This window comes from Lipotes vexillifer, unplaced genomic scaffold, assembly GCF_000442215.2.
Source record: "Lipotes vexillifer unplaced genomic scaffold, Lipotes_vexillifer_v1.1 scaffold265, whole genome shotgun sequence".
NCBI classification, from domain to species: domain Eukaryota; kingdom Metazoa; phylum Chordata; class Mammalia; order Artiodactyla; family Lipotidae; genus Lipotes; species Lipotes vexillifer.
Genome location: NW_006795112.1, coordinates 2943120 through 2949649, shown reverse-complemented (window position 1 = coordinate 2949649; position 6530 = coordinate 2943120). Strand labels below are relative to the sequence as shown.

The 6530-nt window shown below is 40.8% G+C and overlaps 1 pseudogene; it reads right to left on the bottom strand.

The window, feature by feature from the left end:
* Window positions 1-215: 215 nt before the first annotated feature.
* On the bottom strand, window positions 216-536 carry LOC103084924 (28S ribosomal protein S33, mitochondrial pseudogene; annotated as a pseudogene).
* Window positions 537-6530: the final 5994 nt, after the last annotated feature.

Below are 6530 nucleotides of genomic sequence, written 5' to 3'. Positions count from 1 at the left end.
ACAGAACCAAGGCAAATAATTTTGCAGAATTAGAATGTGTTCATGAAACAAGTCACAATTCAGCTGGATTAGACTTCAACATGGAGATGACTGTGTTCCTCCAAATAACCTTCAACTTAGGAAGCTTACACTTCTCCAGTATGTGGAAGGACAATAAATACACTTCCTCTTGCTCTCAGTCCCTGAGGGAAGTCTTCTCTCTTGATGGACCAACACTATTTCTTTTTCGCTGTTCTTTTCCCTTCTCCTTTTCTTGGTTTCCACTTTCCACAAATCTTCTTCAGATGCAACTGCTCATCCTTAAAGTCTTGATGCTCGTCTCTGTAGAGGTCAAGAAAATATAGTGCTCCCATGAGTGCAAAATAAGTGTTGTGATTTAGATACCAGTCATAAGTCTCCTTCCTATTGGCCAAAGGCTGCTCACTAAACAGCTTCACCATTTTCATGGATTTGGAATCAGTAGGTCTGGCAACTTCACCAGACAACTGGGCACTCAGATGACTCATGTGAAAGGCATATTCTGAAACTGAAGACATTTCTTGAGCAGCAAGGAGAAAGAGTCCCTAGTCATGACCTTCCTCTCCTTCACACCCCTTCTTTCAGGGGTTTTGTCTTGCTCTTTTAATTGGGAATAGCTCCTCTGCCTTTTATTTTACTTAACTTTCTCTGTCTTTATGAATTTAGGAGAAATAGTTATCTGTTGTGTTCTTGAAGGGGTATTTTTATGTGGGAGCATCCCTATGTAGACTGTGTGTACCCAGTGTCTTTGGTGCAAGGGCTGTTTTTGATGTGGATCCCAACCTTGTCTTTCTTCAGGGTGCGCTGGTCACTTTCAACTTGATAGGGGTTGTAGTTAGTACTGGAGGATCTAAAGTCTTCACAGGGTGTCAGGTGGACTTCCTCTCTGTTCTGTGATGGTCACTGCCCTGTCGCTGTTCCCCAGTTGCCTGAGCAGAAGCCCTGAGGATTGGGATTGAACAAGCCCTGTTCTCTTTGAGTGCATATTTTGCCTCAGAGAAGGGGAGTGCTGAAGTGAGATTTGTGCACTCACAGCCCTGATTTGCTATATGTATAGGTGTCCAGGGCTCAGCTCAGATGCAGCCCAAGGTTGGGTCTCTTCCCCTGTTATGGTCACCCTAGATCTAGTGCAAGTTTGTGGTGTGAAGTGGGCAGGGCAGGATCATACATTAGCCTGGGGCTGGGGGTCAGTGTGTTGTGGCTGCACGAATTGAGGTGGCTGTGCTGCTGTCAGAGGTCAGTGCCAATCACGTTGGCACTGATTGACCTACCACCAAAGTTTGCTGCCAGTGCCCTGCCTGGATCATACCCCAGAGTCCCCCAAGCCTCCTCTGAATCCCTAGATTGAGTCTTCTTCCAAAATCTGTCTGTACAAGTTCCAGTGCCAAGCTGCAGCATGGAGTATGCAGGGCCAGAGCATTTGCTCACCTAGGAGTAGGACTGTGGCTTGCTGACATGGTGGTTCCCAAGGTGCTCCTTGAGTAAGCACCAACAATGGTTGTCATCATCCCACACCCTGGGCCATCCCTGTATTCCTAGATTGAGTCTTTTCCCAGGGCCTGTCTGCTCCAGATCCAGTGCCAAGCTGTGACATGGAGTGGGTTTGGCTGGAGCATTCACTCAGTTGGGAACAAGGGATCTTGGTGTGCTGGTCACAGTGGTTCCTGTGGTGCTGTTTGGATAAGCGCTGACAATGGTCGCAGCTTGCTCCACCTGGACCACACCCTAGGCCCCTGGGCTATCTCTGCATAGCTAGACCAAGTCTTTTTCCAGGACCCAGGGCCTAGATCCCACACCCCACTCAGATTGGGGAGCACCTCTAGGTGGAAGCCTGCTGCCAGTACAGAGCTCTTTTTGCCCGGTTTGTTGACAAGCTGCACACTGTTCGTGTGCAGCTGCACACTGTTCGTGTGCAACTGTACACTGTTTGTGAGTGGAGTCTAGGCTTTTCCAGTCCCATCTGTCTCAGTGTTTCTCCTAGCAGACAGGGGAGCTTGTATCCTCTGTGTAGAACCTTAGGACTGGGATGCCCAGTCTGTGGCTCAGCCCACTCACTCCCCCAGGGTGAGGGTCTGCCTGAGTGGACTTTCTTTTCCTTATGGATCCTTCTCAGGGTGCAAGTCCCAACACTTTGCCTTTTTTCCATCCTACCCAGTTACATGGAAAACTTTTTTGCAGCTTTTGTTGTATAGGAGTTCTTTGCCAGTTTCCAGTTAGTTTTCTGTGAGAATTATTCCACATGTAGATGTAGTTTTGATGTGTTTGTAGGGGGAGGTGAGCTCCATGTCTTCCTCTTCCACCATATTGGTTCAGCCTTCTCTCAGACTTTTGAACATAGATTGCAGAATCAAAATTCACTTCCACCCTGTACTGGGTAATGTTGGGCAAATCACTTAAGTTCTCTGTGATATAGTTATACCATGAGTCATATGAAGATAATAAAATTACTTTCCTTATAGGTTTATTTTTTAAATAATGTGAATTAATATTAATAAAATGCTTAGAACAGTGGCTCACATATAGCAAGAGCTATATAAATGTTTGCTATTTTAAAATACAATTACATAGCAAGAATAAATTCCAGTAAGGTATGCTTTATACAGTATAAAAAGCCTGATAGAATTGTGTTTGAGTTCTCATAGACTCAAAAGAGAGAGCCAGGAGATGATTTTGTGTGTGTGTGTGTGTGTGTGTGCGCTCACACATGTGCATGCATGTATGTGTATGTTTGTCTATTTTGCCTCCTTCTTTAATATTGCAACTCTAGTTCACACTCCATTTAGCTAAATGAAAGATGTTTACACTTCCTTTAAGGCTGTTGCTCTTCCAGTCCCTCTGGCAGCAGATATAAGAGAATAACATCCTGCTTTGTGTGGCCAAAGATACCTCGGCTGCAAAATGTGCTGAATGCGTCTGAGGAAATAAAGGATGGGCTGCTCTCTCAAAGACTGTATCATGTTTGAAAGAAGTTTAGTCTTTACCTTTCAATTTTCCATGCAGTTAGCTATTATCCTAAAACATTCCTAAACTCCCAGAATGCAGTCAGCACCTTCAGGAACTGGCAACATTTATAAGCTCCAAGTAAGTGGTTTCATTCTGTTGATCCCCAGTTCCAAAGGATACATGCGGGTTTTGGTCACAACTGGAAACATTTGAATTTATATTTTAAGTGGAAACCTCATTTGCCATTTTAATGTATATAAAGATTGTAACAATTTTATGGAAGGGATATCTAAGAGAGTTTTATAAAAGTTAAAGACTCAATAGGTGATGTATTTCAACATTTTCCCCATTCCTCAATGATTTAGCATAAAGGACAGTAAAACTTCTAGTATTTTCATTAGGCTTATAAAAGTAGAACCTCTTCCCTGTCCTGGTCCCAATTCTTTTCAAAATGTTTGGGAAAAGGACAGTTAATTCTCTATAAATGAGTTCTTTTTACAATAATTATGTATTAAAACCATCCCAAAACTCGGTGACTTACATCTGTCATAATCTGCAGATCTCTAAAGTTGGGCTGATCTTGGCTAGGATAAGTTGGACTTGGCTCCAATATGTAGGTTGGGTTCAGATCTACTTCACATCTCTCTTGTCTTCTTTGGACTGGCAGTAATACATATTTAAGGCATTTCCCTTCATACTGAAATACAGGAGTGTGAGAACACAAGGTCTACAGTATAAGCATATTTCAAGGGTCACACCATACTGTTCTCTAATATCCAATTTAAGTCAAGGAGTGGGAAAGTACATTCTTCCCACCATAGAATTAAGCTGGGGATGGGTATATGAAAGGAGTGAGTATTTGTTGAAAAATAATTTTGCAAGCTACGCGAACAAATCTGGATAACCAACTCAGTTTTCAGAGTAAAAAGTACCAGGATGATTATTTCCAGGGCTTGATATTGGTTCAACTTGTCTTTAAGAAGTATAGACGGGACTTCCCTGGTGGTCCAGTGTTTAAGACTCCGTGCTTCCATGGGATAGGGCATGGGTTCGATTCCTGCTCGGGGAACTAAGATCCCACATGCTGCAGGGCATGGCAAAACAAAACAAAACAAAACAAAAAAAGAAAAAAGAAGTACAGACACATGTACTTTGTTAAAATATACTCTCTTCTCAAGGCCCTTGGCCCACACACTCCTTGCAACACTATAAACACTTGGTGCCAGAAAATCATCCTTGATTCATGCCTTGGGCCATAAAAACTTAAAACAGCTTCTACTCTTCTCTAAAAACTTATTCTTCAATCTTCTGGCTTCTTCCTACCACTCTTCATACCATGAAACCATAATCCATAATTATCAGAAATCTCTAAATTGCCAATCCAAATAGTTTTACTTTAAGTCTTCTGAACTCAAGAAAGTCTAATGAGTTATTACTTTATGAACCATAAACTGCAATAGATGGTGGAGATGCAAGACTGAACCACACTGTTATGATCTCTCTCACGGAAAGTAAACATAGTTGAGAATACAGACAGATAGGCTATTGTATATTACCATACGAAAACTTCTGTGATAACAGATGAGCAGAGAAGGAAAGGTAATGGAAGAGAGGTATCAGTAGATGAAAATTGGGGTTCTGGCTTTAGGAAGTGATATCTAAATTGATACCAGAAAGATGGGTGTGATAAAAGGATGGGATGTGTATATGTGAGTGGGTTAGGGTTCTCTAGGCCAAAGAACCCCAAATGTATTGAAGTCAATAAATGTTAAATGCTTGAAAAAATGAAAAATATAGAATTCATTGGTTCAACTAATTTATCCTTTAACAAATATTTGCTGGGTTCCTGGAATGTTCTAGACACAGTTCTAAGTGCTGGGATTCAAGCAGAAAAAACATAAAACAACAAAAAATATTGTGTGTGAGATAGTAACAACTCTTCTGGAGAAAATTTAAACAAGAAGGGTAATATAAGTTGTCAGAGTGAAAGTCAGATTCTATTTTAAATAAGTAGGTCAAGGAAAAGCCTCACTAAGAGATGAGAGAGCAGGCATATAAAGAATTAGGAGCAGAGCACTCCACGCACAGAAAAGAGCAAGTAAAAGGCTTGCAGTGAAGTAGTGGTTGGTGTATTCCAGGAACAGCTAGGAGGCCTGTGTGATTGAGTAAAGTAAGGAGCGAAAGAGTGATGCAATTTGACCTATGTTTTAATAGGTTCATTCTGACAGCTTGGTGAAAAATAGGATGTAGAAAATGTGTAAGTTAGATAGTATAAATGATGTAACCCCCAAATCTCAGGGGCTTAATAAAATATGTATTTATCATTCATAACAAAACCCAATGTGGATGTTTCTGGGTGGGCAGGTTTCTTGATCACTCTCTTCCAATTAGTGACACAGGGGTCCATATTCTTTCCATCTTGCAATGGAAGGGTCTTCTGCAAAAAGACTCCACGGTTTCTGGAGAAGAGGAAGAGAGCATAGGAAATGAGTACTGCATAATTAATAACCTTGCCTTCCATGGGCTAGAATTATCCACGTGGCTCCACCTATTTGCTAGGAGTCAGGGAAATTTAGTTCTTGGTTGGGCATTCAACTTCAAGTAAAACATACACATAAACTTAGCCATTTCTACCCTATGAAATAAGAACAAAGGAAGGAAAATCAGTTTGGAGGCTATTGCAATAATATGTGTGTGAACAGATAGGGATTAGACTAGAAGTCTTACAATGGAAGTGGTTGGAACCTGGATATATTTTGAATATAGCACTAACAGGATATGCTTACTGATTTGATGTGGAGTGAAAAGAAAAGGGGAGAAATCAAGATTGACTTTAAGATATTTGGCCTAGGCAATAGGAAGAACTAAATGTCCATAATAGAGATGATGAAGAGTGTAGACGTTTTCTGGGAGACGATGAAGAATTGTATTTGGATTTGTTAGATTTGACCTGCCTACTAGATATTTAAGGACAGGTAAGCACTATGTAGTTGGATTTATTAGTATGCAATACATGGGACAGGTCTTGGATGGACATAAACATTTGGTGATATATAGCCTATTCATAATATTGGAAGCCCTAAGTCTTGAGAAAGCTTAGGTGAAAACAGAGAGGTTCAAAAAGAAGGCTTGAAGAAGATGAAAAATCAACACAGTAAACAAAAGGAAAGCAACAATTAAGGTAGGAGAAAAACTAGCATATGTGACACTCTGCAAATCAAATGAAGAAAGTGTTTCAAGGAAAATATCATGACCCATAATGTCTGTTGCCAATGATAGGTTCAGTAAAGTGAGATCTAAATATTAGCTGTCAGATTTGGGTCTGAAGGTCATTGATTTCCAGTTCTGGTAGAAAGGTGGGTGTAAAAGCCTGATTGGAGTGGGTTCAAAGAAAAAGAAACATTGGAGGCAGGGAATATAGACACCTTTTTGGTGAGTTTTGCTGTAAAGAAAAATAGAGAAAGGGACTAGTAGTTATAGGGCAAAATAAAAAGCATTCACTTGTTTTTAGATAAAATTGCGGGGCAATTAAGTGCATGTTTGTATGTTATCAGAAATGATCCAGAATG